Here is a 24364-nt window from a genome sequence, read left to right on the forward strand (position 1 = left end):
AGAAGGTAAAGGGTGACAAAGGCAAGGCTCTTGTCACAAAGCAGAAAAGTTGGACAGACACCTCAGACTCTGAAAGTGAGGAGAACTATGCATTGATGGCAAATGCTGATAAAGAGAGTGCTGAGAGCAGTTCTGAAGCTGCTGAAACAAAGGTACCTCAGACTACTTATGCTTTTCATACTGATGATATTAATGAGTTGAGAAGATATCTTAAAACCATGTTTGTTAGCTATAGAGATCAAACTTTAACATGTGAAAGATTAACTTCTGAAAATCTTGCATTTAAGAAAAGAAATGATTTCTTAGAAAAAGAGTTAGTCATGTTCCATCAAACTCAGAAGGATAGAGATGATGCTTTTTATGTTAGGAATGAAGTGCTAAAATTAAATGAATCTCTAACAACTGAGTTAGAAAAGGAAAGAGAGATTATCAGGACTTGGACTAACTCAGGCAAAACAACTCAAAATTTGCTAAGTAGTGGAAACTGGAAAGAGGGCTTAGGTTATGGAGAAGATAAGAATGATAAAGGAACTGAAGAAATTAAGCCTATTGTTAAGCAAAAGCCAAAGTTTAAACCTGTTAAGTTTGTAACTGTAAAGTCTGAAAATGAGAAATCAGAAGTTAAAGAGGAATTAACTTCTGACAAACTAAAACAGGAAAAGACAGCTGAAGTGAACATAGGCTTAATGACAAAAAAGCAGCTTAAGCATAAGCTGAAAGATGTCAAGAATGCAAACAAGGTAAAATCACCTAGGAAAAATAGGAATGGAAAGGAAGGTGTGAATAAAAGCAATGATTATAAACCTGTTCATGATGCTCCTAGGAAAACATGTCATAACTGTGGAAGTTCTAACCATCTGGCTTCTTTTTGCAGGAAGAATAAGAATATTAACTCCTTACCTTCAAAATCAGGAGTTAAGAGTCACTCTGTTAGATACAAACCACAAAATCCTTGTTTTCATTGTGGTAGTTTATGGCATTCCATTTATACTTGTAAGGAATATCATAGTTTGTACTATGATTATTATCAAATAAAACCTTCTTTGAAGAAAGTTTCCATTATTCCTTCTAGTGTAAATTCTGATTCAAAGTCTGATAGTGTAAGTTCTGATAAGAAAAATGTTAACATAAACTCTGATGCTACATCCGCTGCAAATGTTAACAAACTTAATAAGGCCAAAGGATCCAAGCAAGTTTAGGTCCTTAAAACTAATAATTAGTGGTCTTTATGATTGCAGGGCAACAGAAAAAATATTCTAGTTCTGGACAGTGGATGTTCAGGACATATGACTGGAAATAAGGCCCTGCTATCAGACTTTGTGGAGAAAGCTGGCCCAAGTGTTTCTTATGGAGATGGCAACATTGGAAAAACATTGGGATATGGCAATATCAATCTTGGAAATGTCATAATTAAACAAGTAGCTCTGGTCTCAGGACTTAAACACAACCTACTGAGTATAAGTCAAATCTGTGACAGAGGTTATCATGTTGATTTCTTTGAAGAACACTGTGAAATTGTGAGTAAATCTAAAGGCAAAGTTGTTCTGAAAGGATACAGACGTGGTAACATTTATGAAGCTAAGCTTTCAACAAGTACTGATGGTTCTGCAATCTGTCTGTTAAGTAGAGCATCAATTGAAGAAAGCTGGAATTGGCATAAGAAACTCTCTCATTTAAATTTCAACAATATAAATGAACTTGTCAAGAAAGATCTTGTGAGAGGATTGCCAAACACAGTATTTGCTCCTGATGGTCTTTGTGATTCATGTCAGAAAGCCAAACAAAGAAAATCTTCATTCAAGAGCAAGACTGATTCATCAATTCTTGAGCCTTATCATCTTATACATATTGATCTATTTGGTCCAGTAAATGTCATGTCTATTGCAAAGAAGAAGTATGCGTTGGTCATAGTGGATGAGTTCACCAGATACATATGGGTGTATTTCTTGCACACAAAAAGTGAAACTGCATCTATCTTGATTGATCATGTCAAACAGCTGGATAAAATGGTCAAAGATTCTGTGAAAATTTTAAGGAGTGATAATGGCACTGAGTTCAAGAATTTGATAATGGAAGAGTTCTGCAAAAGCCATGGAATAAAGCATGAGTTTTCTGCTCCTGGAACTCCACAACAAAATGGAGTTGTTGAAAGGAAGAATAGAACTCTCATTGAAGCTGCACGTACAATGCTTGAAGAAGTAAAGCTTCCAACCTATTTCTGGGCTGAAGCTGTGCAGACTGCTTGTTTTACTCAAAATGCAACACTCATTAATAAGCATGGAAAAACACCATATGAGATGGTGAAGAAAAAGAAGCAAAATCTGAAATATTTTCAGGTATTTGGATGCAAGTGTTTTGTTCTCAAGACTCATCCTGAACAGCTATCAAAGTTTGATCTAAAAGCTGATGAAGGAATCTTTGTTGGATATCCACTTTCCACAAAAGCCTTCAGAGTCTATAATTTGAGAACAAAAGTGGTCATGGAATCTATCAATGTCTCTTTTGATGACAAGAAGATCACTGGTCTTAAAGATTTCATTGACCATGATCAGCTGAGATTTAAAAATGAAGACTCATATTCTGATACTGAAAATCCTGACAGTCTAAGTCCTGATACTGCAAACTCTGATGGATTAAACTCTGATGTTATTGAAACTGTGGTGGCTACGTTAAAGGAAGATGCACCTATGCAGGGGGAGCATACTCAAGATCCTACCACATCTCAAGAAACATCAGAACATGCATCTGGCTCTTCAAGTTCTGATTCGTCAAGTTCTGATAAGCCAAGTTCTGATAGTGCTGAAAATTTAAATGCTGAAGAATCCAACTCAGAGAGCATAGTTTTAGGGGGAGAATCAGAAAATAAAAATGAAGATAGCATGGATCATGGGGGAGCATCCAGTTCTAGAGAAAACCTTCCATCTGCAAGGAAGTGGACAAAATCACATACCCTGATTTGATAATTGGAAATCCTGATGCAGGTGTCAGAACTAGAACAGGTACTTCAAATGAGTGTCTTTACAATTCTTTTCTCTCTCAGACTGAGCCGAAGAAAGTGGAAGAAGCTCTTCAAGATGCTGATTGGGTGCAAGCAATGCAGGAAGAGTTGAATGAATTTGAAAGAAACAAAGTCTGGACCCTAGTGCCAAGACCAAAGAATAGATCTGTTGTTGGTACAAAGTGGGTATTCAGAAACAAAACTGACAGTGATGGCATAATTACAAGGAATAAGGCAAGGCTGGTTGCAAAAGGATATTCTCAACAGGAGGGAATTGATTACGATGAAACATTTGCACCAGTTGCTAGGTTAGAAGCCATAAGGATATTTTTGGCTTATGCTGCTCACAAAAAGTTTACTGTCTTTCAAATGGATGTGAAAAGTGCTTTTCTCAATGGAGAATTGGAGGAAGAGGTATATGTTGAACAATCTCCAGGTTTTGTAGATACCAAACATCCAAATTGTGTCTACAGGCTTGATAAAGCACTTTATGGACTTAAGCAAGCTCCTAGAGCATGGTATGAGACTTTAGCTCAGTTTTTTCTGGAAAGTGGATTCAATAGAGGGACAATAGACAAAACACTGTTCTACCTCAACCATGGAAAGGACTTACTTCTGGTCCAGATTTATGTTGATGATATCATTTTTGGATCTACAAATGACAAACTTTGCAAGAAGTTTGCCATACTAATGCAGTCAAGATATCAGATGAGTATGATGGGGGAACTTAGCTATTTTCTGGGCCTTCAAGTCAAGCAGAATGAGGAAGGCACTTTTATTTGTCAAACCAAGTACACCAGAAACTTGCTAAAGAAATTTGGAATGCAAGATTGTTCAAGTGCATCCACTCCAATGGCCACTGTGACAAAACTGGATAAGGATACCGGTAAATCAGTAGATATTACTGACTACAGAGGTATGATTGGCTCTCTACTCTATCTAACTGCTAGTAGACCTGATATCATGTATGCTACCTGTCTTTGTGCAAGATTTCAAGCAGATCCAAGAGAACCTCACTTAACAGCTGTAAAAAGAATCTTTAAGTATCTTAAAGGAACAGCTGCTCTGGGATTATGGTATCCTAGAGAATCAGATTTTAAACTAATAGGTTACTCAGATGCAGATTTTGCAGGTTGTAAAATTGACAGGAAAAGCACAAGTGGAAGCTGCCAATTTCTTGGAGGCAGATTGGTTTCTTGGTACAGCAAGAAACAAAAGTCAATTTCCACATCAACTGCAGAAGCAGAGTATATTGCTGTAGGAAGCTGTTGTGCACAGATTCTTTGGATGAAGAATCAGTTACTGGATTATGGGTTAACATATTTCAAAATCCCTATTTACTGTGATAATCAAAGTGCTATTGCTATGACAGGTAATCCAGTTCAACACTCAATGACAAAGCACATCAGCATCAGGTACCACTTCATCAGGGAACATATGGATGAAGGTATAGTGGAATTGCATTTTGTTCCCACAGATCAACAATTGGCAGATATCTTCACAAAACCATTATGTGAAGCTACTTTTACAAGATTGGTAAATGAACTTGGTATGGTTTCAGGTTCTTTCTCTAAATCTGGTTAGACTTGTTCTATGTTATCAGACTTTATGCTCAGTATTTACAGAATTAATCTCATTGTATATTCTGTGCTTAATTGATAAATGTCTTTAAGTACTGACTGTTTTCTGATATATGTTTCTAAACTCTGATAAGTGATATGTTTGTTCTAGTACCTATTCAATCCTATGAGGATAACTGTGCTAGATAACTGACCTAGTAGTCTTTAATAAACAAATGATTCCATGTAAGAAGTAATTATTTCGGTGGAAATCTTATGACACTAGCAAATTCTGATAATTGAGCTTAGTTAAGTTTACTTTGTATATCTTATTACTAAGTCACAAATTAGAATAATGCTACTCATCTGTTAAGTTCTGATACTAGTAAAACTACAGAATGTACTAAGTGCTGATAAACCTCACTTATCAAAAGAAAAAGCAAAAAGATCAAAGAATAAAATCAGGTACTCCTTTGAGATCTAGAGTAAAAATGTGGAAGGGACGACCCAAGTGCATTGCTGGTATTAAGTAAATATGCATTAGAAAAGCAAAATATTTTCTTGGTGACTTTTCACACTCTATGATTACTGGAGAAATACTCTGAAAATAGCATAAATTCTGATAAACAGTCGTGACTCACTTACACTGAGAAGCCACTGTAAAATAGAATTGCAAAAGATGCATAAAATTAGCACAAAACAGTTGAGATGGACTCAAGCATGAACTCATTCATCAGTAGGTTTCTAGACAATGATAGATCTTTAGCAAAATTTTAGTTATGCCTTATTTCTAAGATGTACTAAAGTGAATCAGACTTTACTCTTTGTCTGTTTTTAGCTTAATGCACACACTAATCACTCCATCTGAATGATGAAAATTTCTGTGGTGGTCTATGTTATTTTAGATAAACAGTCATTGTGTCATTATTGCACAAATTCTGAGGACAAGTTCTAAGTTACATGTTCTGATGATTAAGTTCTGACGTCCATAACTCAGAACTTGTATGAGTATTTACTAAGATGGGCATTCCTTTTTCGAGTTAAGAAATTATGTTCTGATGACTGTTAAGTTCTGGTATAGGTCTAAGTTCTGGTTTCTCAGTCTAATCCTTTACTTGGCTTATCTGTGAATAAAATTTGATAACAGTCTCAGTTCGAACTAGAATATGTTGAAGTGGAAGATTCATAGTCACTATGATTAGGATTAATGGTATTTGTACTTGAACAGTCCACTGTTTCTTGTGTCTTGTGCGGTCTAGACCATGATTCCTCTTTCCAATGACTGTTATTCTTTTTCAAAGTCTAGGGAGACGAGGTAGAATTAATTCTACCTGTCAACATTAAATATCTTTGCGTCTCTTGGCATTCTCTTGCCTATATAAGCAACCACTTCACATCAGTCTTTCCATCACATTCTTCTCACACACTTATCCTCCCTCTTTTGTCAAAAACACAATGGTTCGATACAACATGTTTTTGAACAACCAAACCTTCACTATGGAGCTAAGTAGTGCCGAGTGGCAGCAGGAGTGGCATGTAACAGCCATTCCTGAGGAGATCTGGGATTCTGTCCCACAGGAGGTGCTGACTCACCTTCTATTCTTCTATATGGATTACCATCGTCATCTGGAGCGATTGGAGGAGGAAAGGCGGGAAGCTATCCGTCAGCAAGAGCGAATCATACGACTCGCCATCTTGTTCGTCGAAGATAGGAAGAGGAAGATGACTTAATCTTGTCTTCTTCCTGTTCTTCTTCATCCTCAGCTTTGTCAGGCTTCTTAGCTAGGACTAAAGCTGTTGATGTTAGTATTAGGAGCTTAGGGAAAATCTTGTATAAATATTGATGTAATTTCCATTTCATAAATGTATTGTCTTGATATATTAATAAAAGTTGTTTTTACTTCAAGATTTTGTCTCTGAGTTATTTCATCTTGTGTTGATAAATCCTGATTGATGTTCTGATGACCATATATATTGTGTTTCATATTAAGTTCTGATTTATTTTCAGCACTTACTCCTTTAATTTATCTTGGTCATTTTCATGTGATGTATTTTCAGAATATCAATGATGCAGTGAAAAATAATTCAATCAGTACTAATGGTTTAAATTTTGAATTAAAACTTTTTCTCTTGATTAATGGAACGGTTTTTCCTTGAAACAAGGCAACTGGGTAAGTAATGATTCCTATTTTCTCGAGCCCAGTAACTGACCGTTATTACTGCATGTCTGACAGGTGTCCAACGGTAACATTTTTTTTTTCAGAGTATAAGTACAACAGAGAGAAGATTTCTTTAATCTTTTATTTTCTTTATACTTTATCTCTCTCCTTACTTTTACTCTCTTTCTCCTTCTTTCTCACGTTGGTTTTTCATACAGACATTATCTCAAACACCTAACAGGCATACTTGAATCTCAATATTTTTTCACATGGCACCAAAGGATTTAATCATTGATGGAGCAAAGTTTGTTCCAAACAACTATGCTGCAATTCTTGATCATGCTGAAGCTCCATCTGAATTGCACTTTGTGCAAGATCTTCTTGCACATAGTGAGGTTGGGTACGCCTTAACTCAGCCTGAATTATTTTCAAGTCAACAAGTTCTGAGGTTCTGGAGGACTGGAGTTTTTGATGATGGTGGTAAACGTGGAACTCCCAGTATTATCTTCCAAGTGGGTGATTCATCCTTTGTAGTCACTCCTGGTACAGTACGCAGGGCTTTACATCTTCCAGAAGATTGTACTTTCTCAATTCCAGAGGACTCAGCCCTTCGGGAGTTAATGGCTGAATTGGGATATGAAAAGAGTCTGACGAAACTTGGACAGTTGAAACGGGCTCATATCAGAAGAGAATAGAGTTTCTTCTTTGATTGCATCACCAACGCTTTTGGGAACAAGTGTTCAAATTTTGATGCTATCCCAATTCTGAGTCAGCACATAGGGTATGCTATTATTCATCAAACTCATTTTGATTTTGCAACTGGAATAATTGGTTTTATTGGGGATAGGACGACAGAGGATCGAGATGTTATTTATTTTTCTAGATTCTGTCAACTTATTTACACTTACTGTACTGATGAACCTCATTTAGTCAGCACTCAAACCCCACCTTTTAAGGTTGCAAAATGATACTTTAATGTCCTGGTAAATGCTGATACTAAGAAGAAAGTGGTTAGACCATTACAGATTCCTAAGTCTGTAAAACAGATCCTGGTAAATGCTGATCCTGATACTTATAGATCTGTTTACTCTGATGTCCAACCACCTCCAACCACCCAAAATCCATCAACCTCAGTACGTACCTCTCATTCTACTCAACCTACCCTCAGAACTTATCTGAAATCCTATCTCTCCACTTCACAGACTGCTCAACCTTCTTCTTCAGCACCTACTGTGAAGCCTACATCCTCTAAGCCAAAGAGAACAAAGACTGTTCTTCAAACATCTCAAAAGAGGAGGAGGATTACTTTGAGAGATGAATCAGATTCTGAGGACCAGATTCCTTCTTCAGAACCTGTGGTAAATGAAGCTAAGAAAGCAACTTCTCAGAAGGATTCTGAAATTGGGGGTTCTAGGCTTCTCAAGAGGCTTAGACGAATGATAGTTCCTGAAACTCCCAAGGAATCCAAATCAACAAGGAAGTACAAGAAACAGAGGGCACAAAGGCCAGTTTCAGATGATGAGGAGGAAGCAGCTAAGGAAGGGGATCAGGAATCTCTGATCTCACAAGACAAGGAATTTGCTCCAGTCACTTCTTCTCCATCAACTCCATCTCAGGAAGCTGTATCTGACAAGGCTAACTCACCATCTGTGTCTCTTGTTGATCCAGGCACAAGTGCTGAAATTGATATTCAGAACCTGGTTGTGCCTGAAATACTTTTCTTAGAAGCTCCAACAGCAAATAATCCTTCCACAACACCTGTTACTGATGCTGTTCAAACTCCAGAGTTATCAACAACACCTTCTCTGCATCAAGATGCTGATGATCAGATTTTAGGTGAGCATCAGGATATGGCTGTTGATCAAAACTTAGTATCAGATCAGCAATTAGAGGATGCTGAAGCCTCCATTGCTACTCACACTGTTGTCTTATCAGAAGATACTGATTCTTTAAGTTCTGATGCTGCAAATGTTGGAGATACTGGTGAAGCTGCTCCAACTGTAGATGCTGATGAAGCAGGTCCTTCAGGACATACTCCTCCACCGACTCTTCCTAAGTCTGAACTGGTAAAGGAGTTTGTTATCAGGGATGCACCAGTGCCTTGGAGTGAAACTCCTGCAGGTCAGGAGTGGACTAAGGAATGGAACTCAGTTTCATGTGTTCCAAATGCTTTACATCTTGCTGAGCACTTGACTAAAGCTGATGAAATGTTAAAGTCTGATGATTTTAAAACCCAGCTTAGAGTCACTGCATTGAGTACTAAACATCTACAAGGTCTTCATTCAACTACTCATGCAGAACTACACAAGATTCAGGAGAACTTTATCAAACAGGAACAAGTTTGGAAAATTGATAAAAAAAAGTTCTTTCAACCTATCATTGACAGGATTGCTTATATTGAGAAAACTCAAGAGAAACAACAAGCTCAGATTGATCAAATTCTGACAAATCAAGCTTCTCAGCAATCGCAACTTACTGAAATCCAGACCTCAGTGGAACTACTTATCTCTCTTTTACTACCTGCTGATGCCAAAAAGGGGGAGAAGGTAATTAAGTCCAAATGCAAAACCAACAAGACACTGCAAGGAAAGGATGATGGAAAAGATGACCAAGGAAACTCTGGAATGGGTAGCGGTCATAGTCAAGGTAGAAGGTTTACATCAAGATAAGCTAGTCACAGAACAAGTTCTGATACTGGGAAAAGAATAAGTTCTGCTGCTGGTAAAAGGATAAGTTCTGATGAACTTCTAGATCTTGATGAGGAAATGTCAAGACAGTTATTTCTTCAAGAAAATCCAGGAATGGACTTGGAAAGTTTAAAGGAAGAAGAAGCCAGACTTAAATCAGAGAAAGTCACATCTAAATATGAAGCTTCTGGTAAAAAGTCACTTCCAAAACTTAAAGGCATTGTGATCAAAGAAAGGACACATACTGAAGCAACATTGGCTAGATCACAACCACGGATAGATCCAAGATCCAAGGGTAAAGAAAAGGTTGGTGAACCTATCAAGGATTATGTACCTCCTGAGGAAGAAGAAATTGCTGATGAAAAAGATGATCTTGCTCTGACTTCAAGAAAAGTTCTTAAAACAACCTCTGACATGGCTCAAGTTGTTCAGAGTCAAGAAATTGTAAGTTCTGATATTCAGAAGAAGCAAGTAATCTCTGACAGAGCTTAAGTTAACTTGATATCAGAAAATAGTTCAAAGACACTCCTGCCAGGATTCACTAAAGCAAAACAGACTCAATCTTTGAAGACTACTGCAAGTGGTTTTGAAGCAAAAGTAGTTACTGGAAAGGAAGCTAGAGATAAAACTGGATTGGGAAGTGCTGATGAAAGAAGAGTACACAACACTACCAATGATCCAACTTCCTTGAGTGAACCAGGTATTGGAGCAACTCCTGAGAGATTGAATCAACTGGAATCTGTACAGATGGTTTACCATACCTACTTGAAAGAATACATCATGTTGTATTTCATGACAGATGGTAGGGTCTATCATAAAAGACAAAATGCCATTCCTTTGAAGTATTTTGAAGAATTGGAGCATGTACTTTTCTTACTTCAAGTGGATGACAGAATAACAGAGACTGCTGCAAACTACTTAAAAGAACAGATTCAGAGACAGAAAAGGCTTTATTCTGTTAAGTCTGACAGCATATATGTTCCAAAGTACAGAGATCACAATGGTGATATTGTTGATATGAAGCCTAATACTGCACAGATCAGAACGTATCTTGGTATTAAGGGACTTGAATTCAATCTTGAGTCTGACAAAGCTTATGTCATAAGACTAGATCAGGAGTTGAGAAAAGCAAAGATTAATGATCTCAGAGCTGCAATCTTTTAAACTGGTGAAGATACTGCAGAGCTTAAAGATGTTAAAAGGAGAATGATTGATGAACTAAGATATGCTGAGAAATGTTTGTTGAAGAACTATCTCAGAACAACTCTTGACATCAGAGAGATCAGAAAATGAAGAAGCCAAGTCGAAGATCTACAACTGCTTAAATTCAGATATTTATACAGATTGAAGTTGTTATCAGAGGTTGAAATTGGTAAAAACTTTAAGGACTGTAAGTTGTAGTTATCTAGTCTATTTCTCATGCATTTGTACTTAATGTTTTTGACATCATCAAATATTTGTTAAACTTGTATATTTTGTTAATTTACAAGTTGGGGGAGATTGTTAGATATATTTGATAATGTCATGGCTAATATGTTTTATGTTTAGCTTTCAGAATCTTACGTGAACAGGATAAATCAGTACTTAACTGTTGATCAGTACTTATACTGGAAGTCAGGACTTAAGGATATCAGTACTTATATTATCATGAGATAATCATCAGAAGATAGATATCAGAACTTAAGTGCTGAAGGACAATCAGATAAGGACAGTAGCTGATTAAAGGAAAGAAGATCGAGATAAACATAAGAAGAGATATGCATGAAGAAGGAATTCCGTGAAGAATGGAATACTTGGAAGAAAAGATATCTGATTGATATATTTTAGGAAGCAGAATTATATTCCATATCAATTAGCGATTATCTTATAACTGTGTAGTATATAAACACAGACATAGGGTTTACACTATAAGTGTTATCATTATTAGAAAAGATTATTCATTGTAACCCTTGCAGCTCTCGTGATATTTGTTCATCATTGAGAGATAACAGTTCCATACTGTAACAGAGTTTATTATTTTAATAAAGTTTGTTTTCTGTTACTTAAGTTCTTAAAGTTCGATTTGAGTGTACTATACACTGTATTCACCCCCTCTACAGTGTGTGTGTGACCTAACAAAGAAGCACAAACTACTACGGATCAAGTGGAAAAACCTGTTCTGACTGGACAACCTTTTGTGGAACAACCCATTCATAGGTCAGGGAGAGTGTCTCGCCAACCTGAGAGGAAATATGGCCTTGTCATTGAGAATGACAATGAGTTGTCGATCATTGATGATGACGACCCTGTGACCTATAATGAGGCTATGAGTAGTGTTGACTCAAAGAAATGGCATAGTGCCATGAAATCCGGAATGGAATCTATGTATACGGTATACGTAAGAATGATTAGAGCAGATGGCCAGGTGGAGACCTTTAAGGCCAGGCCTGTGGCAAAAGAATTCAAACAAAGGCAATGGATTGACTTTGATGAAACCTTTTACCTGTAGCCCTGTTAAAATCAGTTCGGATTTTGCTTGCGAATGCTGCTTACTACGACTATGAGATCTGGCAATTAGCCAGATGGTTTTCTTTCCAAGAGAAATGAAAACCTAGTGTGTAAGCTACTGCAAACCATATGTGGTTTAAAGCAGGCTTCTCGAAAGATGGAACATTCATTTTGATGAGACAATCAAAGAGTTTGATTTTATCAAAAACGAAGATGAACCATGCGTCTACAAAAGGGTTAGTGGGAGCGCGGTAACATTTCTTATATTGTATTGAATTAGAGTTGACACACATAACAACATAGCAGACCCACTCACAAAGCTACTTTATGAAAGTCACTTTGATCGTCATAAAGACAAGATGGGTATTAGATACCAGAGTGATTGGCTTTAGTACAAGTGGGAGATTGAAAGGAATATGTCCTAAGTCCAATCATGTATTAGGATTTAGGAATAACTTTTATGTAATCTGTTTTGATTTCATTGATATTAATAAAGACTTGTTTTGTTTTTATTACGGGCTTTATCTATTTAAGTATTTAAATAAGATATACCATAGTTTAGAGTAAAGCTTTTTATGGATTATGATGAGATCATAATAGTGAGACCTAAAAGGATGATAACTCTAAACTTAAATTGTTCCTGGTCATAGGATTACTATCTGGTAATTAATAATCCGCAAAGATCGGTACATACCATGTTTGCTTCATTATGAAGGATGTCTGTTCTCATAGACATTTGTGTGGTGACACTATAGCTAGTATGTAGGTGCTTATTATAGAATAAGTTCACTGAACATGACTCGCCTAGCTGAACAACTGATGGAGTTCACTCACGTGTCAGCAGTTGTTCGCTTAGTGATAGTTGTACAAGTATCCTGAGACTTGAGGTCATCATAGTCATCTTGTGTACACTGAACTATGCTTTGGTTTAGTTCTTAGTCTCCAGGGACAATTATTAGGGCTCTTCTGGGTATAGGAATTTGTACACGAAGATAGTGTATGATCAATAAAGGATCTACCCCTTCCAGTGAAGGAAGCGAATGTTCAAGGCTGATCCACTTATGCTAGTTCAGGAATCTCTGTCCAGAGTGAATGAAATTAGAAAGGAGTTTATAATTTGCATAGAACTACGCATAGTAAATGGTAAGCAAGTGATTGAATTAGATAGGCTTGACACGAGATCCATGCCTTGTATTTAATCGGGACATTGTAGGGTAGAAGGAGTTTATTGTACGGTAACTATTCACTGACAGGTTCTTGGTATTCTAAGCAGTGAATTCATATTATCCGGATAGTCGCGATATGTTGAGAAGCATCACTCACGATATAGAATAAATATGATTAATTAATTAATCATATTTAATAAATTAGAGAATTTATATAAATAATGATAAAATAGTTTTATTATTATTTATTTCTACTACCAGCTTAATATTGAACCTACAGGGTCACACCATAAAAAGAGAATGATTTAATGGTGGAGGAATTAATTAATAATGGCTAATAATTATTTATTTATGAAATAAATAATTAATTGGCAAATTTAATAATTGATTAAATGAGATTTAATTGATTATAAATTAATTAAGAAAAGTTCTTAATATTATTAATTAAAGGATTTAATTTTTGGAAATTAAATCAAGAGAGAGAATTATTTCTAAAGTGTTTAGAAAAAGGATTAATGATTAAAAGGTGTTTTAATTATTAATGAGAATAATAAATGGGATAATAATAATATTATTTATGGGAAAATTTTGCCTATAAATACACTATTATAGACCCTATTTTATTCTAACCCACACAAAACCCAAAAAGTTTGAAAACCCAATTTTCTCCACCTCCTTCCTCCTCCTTAACATCGTTTTCTTGGTGGATACCGGTGGAGTGCTTCACACTTGAGGAGCAACTGCTAAGGATCTCTGATCGTTGTCTCCGAATTATTTTTAAAGGTTAGATTCGATCCCTCGAATTTTTATTCATGATCTGTATGCTTTTATTTGGATTTTATATGTGTAAAAGTGTTTTGCCATGCCCCCGCTGCGTTTAAAATCCAACACATCCCATACTGAAGTCAACATCAATCATCTATACTAATACCACCTTTGATATTTAACAACAACCTAAATATCCACATCAAGCAGAAACTCAATCAAAACTGCATTTCACCTTTAATCCAAAACAAAAATAGTTAATAAATAATTTATTCTATGATTATCAAAATAATTTAGAAACAACATTTTAGATTGGAACCAATTATGCACTATACTGTTTCTGATGATCAGTCACAAAACAGCACCGGTATCCCGCAACCATACCGTAAATATAGGTTCACCCGTATCGCGTAGCTATACGGTACCTATAGGGCGCCAGAAAAGGCATATATTCACCTTGTATGATATTACACTTCCGTATAATAGCTCATGTTGAACCGGTACCTCGGCCTCTTACGCAACCAATAACCATCCAATCTTAAAACATTTTATTGAAAAGGGGTCATAATACTCGACAACCGAAAATATTTTATTCCCCTATTCACTTGGGCAGGAATACTCGCAACCAAATAATTTTTCTCAAAACCCAAAACATTTATAAATCCATTCATTTTATAAGTAAAATCACTTAGCTATTCTGAACATAGAATAACAGAAGAGTATTTGCATAATAAGCATTTAATTCAGCGATATGTAAAACATTTACCTATTCTGAACTGAGAATAGGGAGAACAATACTTGCATAATAAGATCCAAAATAAATATTACTTGAACAATTAGTGATGATAGGGATACTTGCCTTTGGATTTTTAGCAGTTAGTCACACTTGCAATAACACAATCCCTCATTCGGTCATCTCATGGCATCACCGTCTTTCCTTTCGACAATTCACTGATGTGTTGCTCCTGCGATTGCTAGAAGTTAGATATCCAATACCATTCCATTTCATACTTTTCAGTGTCTGGTCCCGATCAACTCGAGCGATCCGTATCTATAATTAAAAGATACAACTTTAATCGTCTAAACGATAATTACTCGATGAACTGCGCGTCAAAATCCTATCGTCTACCCATACGATAGCCCACACATAAATAAAACAGTCAAACACAAGAATTCTGACTCACATACGCATGTAATTCACATAGCACGTAAACACGTAACTCACATATCACATAATTCATATACCACTTGACTCGGTTCGTCAAAAGGTTCGACTAGCTACGTTTAAAACTGAAATCGGGTCAAAAATATGATTTATCGATCAATAATTGACTCAGAATGACTCACAAAACCTTTCGAAAAAAGAATTTGGGTCTCGAAATTATTTTTAATGGAAGCAAAATATTGTTCTATTCTATACACGTTCGTTTCGTATTAAACGGATAAACGATTTATTTTCTACGAATAAAATAAGAATAAATCAAAACAAATTATAAATAATTGAATCAAATTATAATTTTCGAAAATAATAAAAGATAATAATTTGAAAGTAAAATAAATATTTTAGAAAAAAATTCAAAATAACGTCTTTGTAAAATGGACTTTTCCCGGGGTCATAACCCCTCAAAATCAATCCCAAACAACACAATCCAACTATACTCTCATAAAATTTATAAACTTAAAACATACCATAATTTAAATTTGTATGTATAAACACGCCAGAAACGAAAACACGGCCACCTGAACCAAAATTCGGGCAAAAAGTGGCTTCTCCAACAACTTCTAAAAATTACTAAATAAATATATAAACACTAACATGCTATAATTTACACAAGTACGAAGGCGGAATTTCAAAATCGTTACCCAAAATAAATCTGATCACCCTGAAGACAATATCTGATGTCCAAAAAATATCTCCAGAAAAATCTGAAATTCATAGCCATAAATATACACACGATGAAACGCTATGTGGAGTAATCAACACCGTCAAACTCATTTCCTACACCCCGAAAATATATTAAAAAGGAAAATATGCTCCATAAATTTTCTTCTCAAAACCTCATAATATATATACCTATGCATAGGTATCGAAGTACTGATCGTTTATACATATAATAATTGAAATTTGGATGAACGGTTTATAAGATATGAATTTTTGAAAATTGAAAATATATATAAATATACAGAAGAGGAGAGACAGAAGAGAGAGACGGGAAGCTCGGAGGTAAAAGAAAAGGGGAGAGGTTTGTTCCGCCTGAATGAAATAAAGGTGGGGTGTGGTACATACACGCACACTACTTTCTTTTCTTCTTGTTTTTTTAACAACACGTAGAGCTAGAAATTGTGAAACTGCCATGTTTCGTCCCACGTTTTTCATTTTAGCGAACAAAAGTACGGTAGAAACAATATGAAAAAAATTACCAAAATAATTTTAAAATTTCTAAAATATTCAAAAGCTAGTATAATATAAATTTCATAATTCATAATATAATTTTGAATCTACCATCAGACCCGCATTTCGTGATTTAACGAACAACTTGCGAGTGAAACTAACTCGAAAAATTACTGAAATACTTCTAAAATTCTAGAAATATTTAAAAACTAATAAAATAAATTTTTCATAATTTTTAAAATATTTTTGACTCGCGTACTATACCCGCGTTTTACGATTTAACAAACAAACGTGCAGGTGATAATAATCCAAACAATTTTCGAAATAATTTTAAAATTCTTGAAATATTTAAAACTTAAGAAAATATAGTTTCATGATTTTTAAAATATTCTTGAATTTAATAATGAATTTATACTTATATATCAGATTCAAAAATAGATTACTTAGCCGCTAAGTAACTATAAAAATGATACAATTTAATACCAGATTTGGAAAATTATCAAAACCGAGTTTCTTATAAAACACCCTATGAGAAAATAATATAAAAATATCCCGTCTCTCGAGAATACGGATTTTATTGATCTGCCGAAATGATTATCGCATCGAAAAATTTACGCCGGGACTCGTACGGGTCAAACCGTACTCCGGATCGAAAAAGTCAAAACACGGAAAATGTTCAGAATAATCAAATTAGGTTAGAAAGCAGTTTTTCGAAGAGTTACGGGTTGTAAAAATGCAAAAACGGTTGAATTTGGACGATTCCCGGCTTTATAAAATAGTTTTATAATTACTTAGAAAATATTTATTAAATCTATAAATTCTTATAAAATCATATAACAATCCAAAAATTACGAGAAAGATACCATAATTATCAATCATTAGATAATTCATCAAAATTCACGTAATAATCACATAATAATTATTTATTAATAAAAAATAATTGCACGATATTTCCCGGATATTACAAAACAATTTCAATTTACTGATATCTATAAGATCAGCTTTCAAATAACTTTTGAAAATAATACATTTAAGTAAATATTCTCATAAATTAACAAGAATCGATATAACACTTAACAATTAGCACATTACCATTTAATAACACCAACTCGTCTAACATGAATAAAATATCCTCCATTTTATTCCTTCTAAATCATAAAAGCACACAAATATATAATAATAATAATAATAATAATAATAATATATTATTATTATTATTATTATTATTATTATTTTAAAAATACAGGATATTACAGCTAGAGTGGCCTAGTGAGGTTGCATAAGAGGCTAATTCGGTTGCGCGCATTATATAACCGATTAGTCCAGCAGGTCAAACACCTAGCTAGTCTCTGAGTTCCGGAACAGGTGTATAGGATGGCAGTTGGAGCCGTCTGGTGTTGATACCTGATCAGCTGTCTTCACATATCTATTACGTATCTGATTTGGCTTTGTGATTCCCGTAAGGGAATATGTGAATGATACAGTTGAATAAATAATGTGAATAGCATGCTAAAATTGGACTTTGGTACTTACAAAGCACACAACTACGTTTGATTTGTTAAAAGCATGCTAGTCAGTGATATCCAGTTTCTTTTTTTACTGTTGTCGAAATGGTTTGTATTAATGTGTATCTTGAATCATACTTGAACTTGGATCGGATCTTGGTTTGGAGGTCGTGTTAGTATATAATAATAATAATCTCGTAGTTTATATTTCTGTTTATTGTTTTTTAGTGATGTCAACTCCTGACCCCGGGGTTGAGGCCGTCATAATTGGTATCAGAGCTACAGGTTCAAGTCCCTGATTCAGGTTAGGTATTCAGTCAAAAAGGTATAAGAGCTGTGTCTTAAGATGTTAGTCAGCAACTCAGATAGAGGAGCAAACCTTAGAGTCAGTCGAGGGTTCCGACGACATTACCCTGGAATTTTTTGATGTTTTGATAGAACTGCCTTAACCTTGTTGCGTCTTCCTGTATATTTATTTGTTTGGCAGTGGCCTATAGTGATCTCCAGTTCTCCATCCCGGAAGAACATATCAGACTCAGACAGTTCAGATTCAGAGAGGACCATAGACGTTATAGCTGAGCAGACTCCTTTGCCTCCCCCACCAGTTCCTCCATTTGTACCGAGGGATATCCCTGGACCTAGTGCCCGTCCCCGTTGGGTGCGGAGGTCAGTATCTGCTATTAGGGACTTTCCACCAGGTTGTGGTCCCATTTCTTCTTCCTTGAGACATCCGGTTCCTCCATCTGCTCCTACAGGTGCTTCCTCCCCGATTCCTTATCATGTTCACCAGGCGGTGAACATGTATTTCATCAGAGAGCAGAGCCCGGAGCTAGCCACGCATCTTAACTAGATACCAGTTGGACCTTTTCAGGGCATCTTTGCCCCTTCACCTGATGTTCAGGCCCGAATGACATCTTTGACTCAGATTTCTATTGAGAGAGCTAGGTCTATTGACCCTTTTATTAGCTTAGAGTTCAGGGCCATTCAATACCAGGACCTGGTTAACTGGTTGGTATTCGAGTTAGTATCTATCAGTGGCAGTGTCAGTAGTTAGATCAGGATTGCAGCAGTTATATACAGAGATCAGAGTTGGTTTCCAGGAGTTCTGTAGTTGTTTTCTTTATATATATACATTATGTTGTTGTAGTTTGTAGTGGGCGGAGGCTGCTATAACATCCAGTTTTGTTGTGTATTCGAATGGTTTTCTAGTTGGATATCAGTTATATCTATTAGATTTCTGTTAGTTGTTATATAATAGCTACTTTATTATGTTATTCAGTTTTTATATATACTTGTACGTTATTATTATTGTTGGTACTATCACTGTTGCTTCTGTTGCTGGTACTTCTAGAGTATGATCATTCACTCAGGATGGATCCAATTAACTGAGGATGAAGATATTATCTTAGTGGCAACACTCTCATGATATGTATGTATAAACTGTTGGAGAAATACTTTTTCTTATATATGACTACTATGTTTCAGGAGAATGACACTAAAGAAGAATCCTCAACCCAACCATGGATCTTCTGGGGACCCCCCCCATGAGTGAATTGATAGATTTGTTGCATCAACAGTCTACTCATACAACAATAATTTCAGCAACAACAACAATAACAACAACAACAACAACAGCTCATACAACAACAACAGCAGCAGCTGCAAATCCAACAGCAGCACGAGATGAGGGGGACGACCCAAGCTATTAGTTTTAAGTATTTTCAGGCTGTGAAACCCCCAGAATTTAAATGTGAAGTGGTGTTGAGTGGCATTTATGACACTTTATTATGCTCCGTAAAGCTTTGAATTAGTGTAAATGTACTCAAGTTATTGGTGTTTTAATGTGTTTTCTAGTGTTTTTGCATTTCAGGCATTATTCTAAGAATCAAGTGAATTAGCTTTGTTTTGGTGCAAATATGGTGTTAGGATGATGTCCAAATAATAAAGCTCCGGAAGCCAACTCGATTGCATCAGGATTTAAAGAAATTCAGAAGTTTTTCCAGAAGCACGGCACGCCCACGATAATGAAGCGCGTGTTCGCGCTGGGTCGGGATCCAAGAATCCTGATTCTAGTTGATTTACAATTGGAGGACTTCTATCTTGCATGGGCTTGTATATATACTTAAATAAAGGATGTTTTCTAGAGGGACGGATACATCAGAGCACAAGGAGAGTCGTAAGAAGACCGTGTTAGCACGATTGAATGAAGACGAAGAAGATCTTATTTTTACTTGTGAATCTTTGTTCTAAGTTGTAACTTGGATTCTAGTTTTCTTATTCGTGAACCTTACTCTTGTTTCGTACTTGGTTTTATTATTTTTTCAGTATAAAGACTATGTTTATTATACCATGCTTTCATCGGAACCCACGTTGATGATGAGTCCGATTATGGGCTAATCATTATCGTGGGGTTCTAGCGGATTTATTTATGGATTTATTTAGTTAATTTGTTTGATACCTTAATGTATGGTGATTGTATGATAACCTAGTATTGGTTGTGCTTATTCGTCTTATTAGGGTCGCGAACTTACAAGATAGTGTCTTAATTCTTAATGAAATGACAGTGAATTTAAGGGTTTAGAACTTACCATGCTAGCATAGGTTCATATGTTATTGTTATGCATGATTTGTAGGTAATTTTAACCATCTTATTTGCCCTATGTAATCATGATAGATAACTTGTGCTTTAAACCTTTATGTTGTTAAATTCTATAGACATATAGGGTCTCAATATAATTGGTGTCTATTTAGCTTCTATATATTTTGTGGATGTCTGGTAGTATGGTATTCGTGCAACGAAAGTTGGCGTTTACTAGTTTTGTGTTATCTAATTAGTGTCATCACCTTTACATGCTAAGGTTAAGAACAAAAAGGCTATTGAATGAAGTATTTAATGAAGTTAGAATCCCATGTTTGTCATATATATTAATTCAACTATTCTTATTCTCTTAGTTATAATTGTTAGTTTAATTCTTGGTTATAATCAAAACTCCAAATTGTTATAGTCTTAGCATTGGATAATAACCATATCATCGGTGCATAAGTGCATAAATTAATTAGTTAACCAAAGTCAGTCTCTGTGGGAATGAACTAGAAATAATTCTATATTACTTGTGAATGCGTATATTTGCGTGTATTATTAGCGCGTGTTTAGCGACTAACAAGTTTTTGGCGCCGCTGTCGGGGACTGCAGTGTTAATATTTTGTTTATGTGTTTGTCATCAGTGATCGTTAAAGTTCATTGTCTCGGACATTGTTATTTATCTGTTTCCTTGTCTTATTTCTGGTACTCTAGCGAGCGTGTATGCATACGCATACGCGGTCTTGTAAGAGAACTCTGGAGAAAGCTGAGGAAGAAGTTGTAATGGTTCAAAGGAAAATTTTTGAGGATGAAGAGAAGGTAGAAGAAGAAGAGAAAATCGAGGAACCGGTTTTAGTAGTGATGGGATATCAAACAGAAATTCCTAAGGCTTTGATGGACTATTCTCAGCCTAAGATCAATGATATTCAGTCAAGCATCATCAGGCCAGCCATCTCGGCGAACGCTTTTGAATTCAAGTCAAGCACGATTCAGATGATACAAAACTCAGTTCAATTTGGGGGTTCTCTTACTGAAGACCCCAACATGCACATCATGGATTTTATTGAGATCTGTGACACTTTCAAGTTCAATGGTGTGACTGAAGATGCTATCAAGCTGCGACTATTCCCATTCTCTCTGAGGGATAAAGCGAAGTGTTGGTTACATTCTCTACCACTAGTGTCCATCACCACATGGGAGGATTTTGCTGAAAAGTTTCTCACTAAATTCTTCCCTATGGCGAAGAGTGCTGCAATCAGAAATGCTCTTACTCAGTTTGCTCAGCAAACTGGAGAATCTCTGTGTGAGGCTTGGGATCGATATAAGGAGATGTTAAGGAAGTGCCCATACCATGGCATGCCTGATTGGATGATTATAAACTATTTTTACAATGGATTGGATGATACTTCTAGACCAATGCTCGATGCAGCATCAGGAGGAGCCTTTTGGTCTAAATGCTACAATGAAGCTTATGAATTGATTGAACTAATGACTGCTAATAAATACCAGAATCCTTCCCAGAGACTGACTCAGGGAAAAGTAGCAGGAATTCTAGAGTTGGATGCAGCAACTGCTATAGCTACCCAACTTAAGGCTTTGATGATGAAGGTGGACACTTTGGCCAATTATGGAATTAATCAAATCACTAATGTCTGTGAGCTTTGTGTTGGTTCCCATGAGACTGATCAGTGTGCTATTTCTAGTGAATCAGCTCAATTCGTGAGCAATTTTCAGCGATCGCAGCAACCTGTGCCAGCCACTTATCATCCCAACAACCGTAATTATCGTAATTTCAGCTGGAGCAATGCTCATAATGCGGTTCAACAGTCTTATCAGCGGTACCCAGTTAAGCAGTACAACCCCCCTCGTTTTCAGCAACCGTAATATGCACCAAGGTAACAACTTCAGCTACAACAAGCTAATGAAAAATCTGAATTATAGGAGTTGAAGCTTATGTGCAAGAGTTAAGCTGTTTCTATCAAGACCTTGGAAAATCAAATTGGACAAATTTCCAATGCCTTGCTAAATCGTCAACCTGGTACATTACCTAGTGACACTAAAGGGCGAGGAAAGAGGGAAGCTAATGAGCATGTGAAGGAAATCACTTTGAGGTCTGGAAAGGTTACGAATCCCGAAAAACTCAAGTTTCGAATGAAGAAGCTGGGGCTGAAGAAGAAGTAGAGCAGCTGGAAGAAGAAGTGGAACCAAGGAAGACTACTGTTGAGCACACTCCTCCTGAGGGTAATACAGGGGAGAAACAGATCTATCCTCTACCGCCTTTTCCTAAGCGGCTGCAGAAGAAAAAGCTGGATAAGCAATTTGAGAAGTTTCTGGAGGTGTTCAAGAAACTTCATATCAACGTACCTTTCGCTGAGGCTCTTGAGCAGATGCCTAGTTACATAAAGTTTATTAAAGGTATTCTCTCTCGGAAAGTGAAGCTAGATGATTTAGAGAATGTCGCTCTCACGGAAGAATGTAGTGTTGTGCTGCAACAGAAGTTACCTCCAAAGCTTAAAGATCCAAGAAGCTTCACTATTCCATGCACTATTGGAAAAGTGTCTTTTGACAGATGCTTATGTGACTTGGGAGCTAACATCAATCTGATGCCTTTGTCAATCTTCAAGAAGTTGAATCTGCCTGATCCAAAACCAACTTATATGACTTTGCAGTTGGCCGACCGTTCTATTACATATCTGTGAGGTTTTGTGGAGGATGTCTTGGTCAAGGTTGATAAACTCATCTTCCCTGCTGATTTCGTAATTTTTTATTTTGAGGAGGATAAGAAGATTCCCATAATTTTAGGAAGACCTTTCTTGGCAACTGGCCGAACCTTGATAGATGTGCAGAAGGGTGAGCTTACAATGTGAGTGCTGTATCAGGATGAAACTTTTAATGTGTTCAATGCTATGAAATTTCCTACGAAAAATGAGGAGTGCTTAAAGTTGGAGTTGGTAGATTCTGTATGTTAGATATATTTGAGATGTCATGTTTAATATGATTCATGTTTAGTTTTTAGATCTTAACAAACATGACCTATTAGGACTTACTGAAATTAGGACTTACTGGAAGTCAAATTAATATCAAAAATTAAGGTCATATCAGAACTTAAGTGCGGGAAGACTTTCATATAAGGAAGGAAGCTAATTTACAGTAGAAGATCGAGACTAAAATAAAAGAAGATATGCATGGAAAGAGTTAGAAGACTGGAAGACTTGTAGAAGATATCTGATTGATATATTTTAAGAGACATGATTATATTCCATATCAATTAGAAGTTATCTTGTAACTGTGTACTATACAAACACAGGCTTAGGGTTTACACTATATGTGTTATTATTATCGAGAAGATTATACATTGTAACCTAGAAGCTCTTAGTGATATTTGTTCATCACTGAGAGAGAACAACAGTTCTTATTGTAACAGAGTTTATTCAATATACTTGATCTTTGTTACACACTTGTGTTAAATCGATTTGATTGTATAAACACTGTATTCAACCCCCTTCTATAGTGTTGTGTGACCTAACAATTGGAATCAGAGCTTATCTGTTAACACACATACAGTAAAGATCCAAACAATCATGTATGAAGAAGCACAAACTCCAACCAAGCCCACCAAAACTGAAGAAACTCAAAAGACTCAAACCTACAGTCGATATGAGACTATCAGGGTTCCCATGCTGAGACCTTCTGAGTATCCCATATGGAAAGTGAAGATGGCTGTGTTTCTGGAAGCTACAGATCCAGAATACCTTGATAGAATTAATGAAGGACCTCATAAGCCTACCAAGCTCTCTGTTGTAGTTGCTGATCAACCAGCAAAGACCATACCAAAGGAGAAAGGTGAGTACACAGCTGAAGACGTCTCATCTATTGCCAATGATGTAAGGGTAAGGCATTTGCTGCATAGTGCCATTGATAATGTCATGTCAAACAGTGTAATTAATTGCAAAACTACAAAGGAGATATGGGATGCTTTGGAGACAAGATGTCAGGGAACTGATGCAATCAAGAAGAACAGGAGGACTATACTCACTTAAGAGTATGAGCACTTTAACTCAAAAG

General features: G+C 36.0%; 1 non-coding gene across 1 annotated transcript; it reads right to left on the reverse strand.

Annotated features, from left to right (window-relative positions):
- Positions 1–21550: 21550 nt before the first annotated feature.
- Positions 21551–21657, reverse strand: LOC141663094 (small nucleolar RNA R71). Its single transcript, XR_012551179.1, has one exon. It is a non-coding gene; the product is annotated as a small nucleolar RNA R71 (small nucleolar RNA).
- Between the last annotated feature and the right edge of the window lie 2707 nt (positions 21658–24364).

Source organism: Apium graveolens, chromosome 5 (assembly GCF_009905375.1).
Source record: "Apium graveolens cultivar Ventura chromosome 5, ASM990537v1, whole genome shotgun sequence".
NCBI lineage: Eukaryota > Viridiplantae > Streptophyta > Magnoliopsida > Apiales > Apiaceae > Apium > Apium graveolens.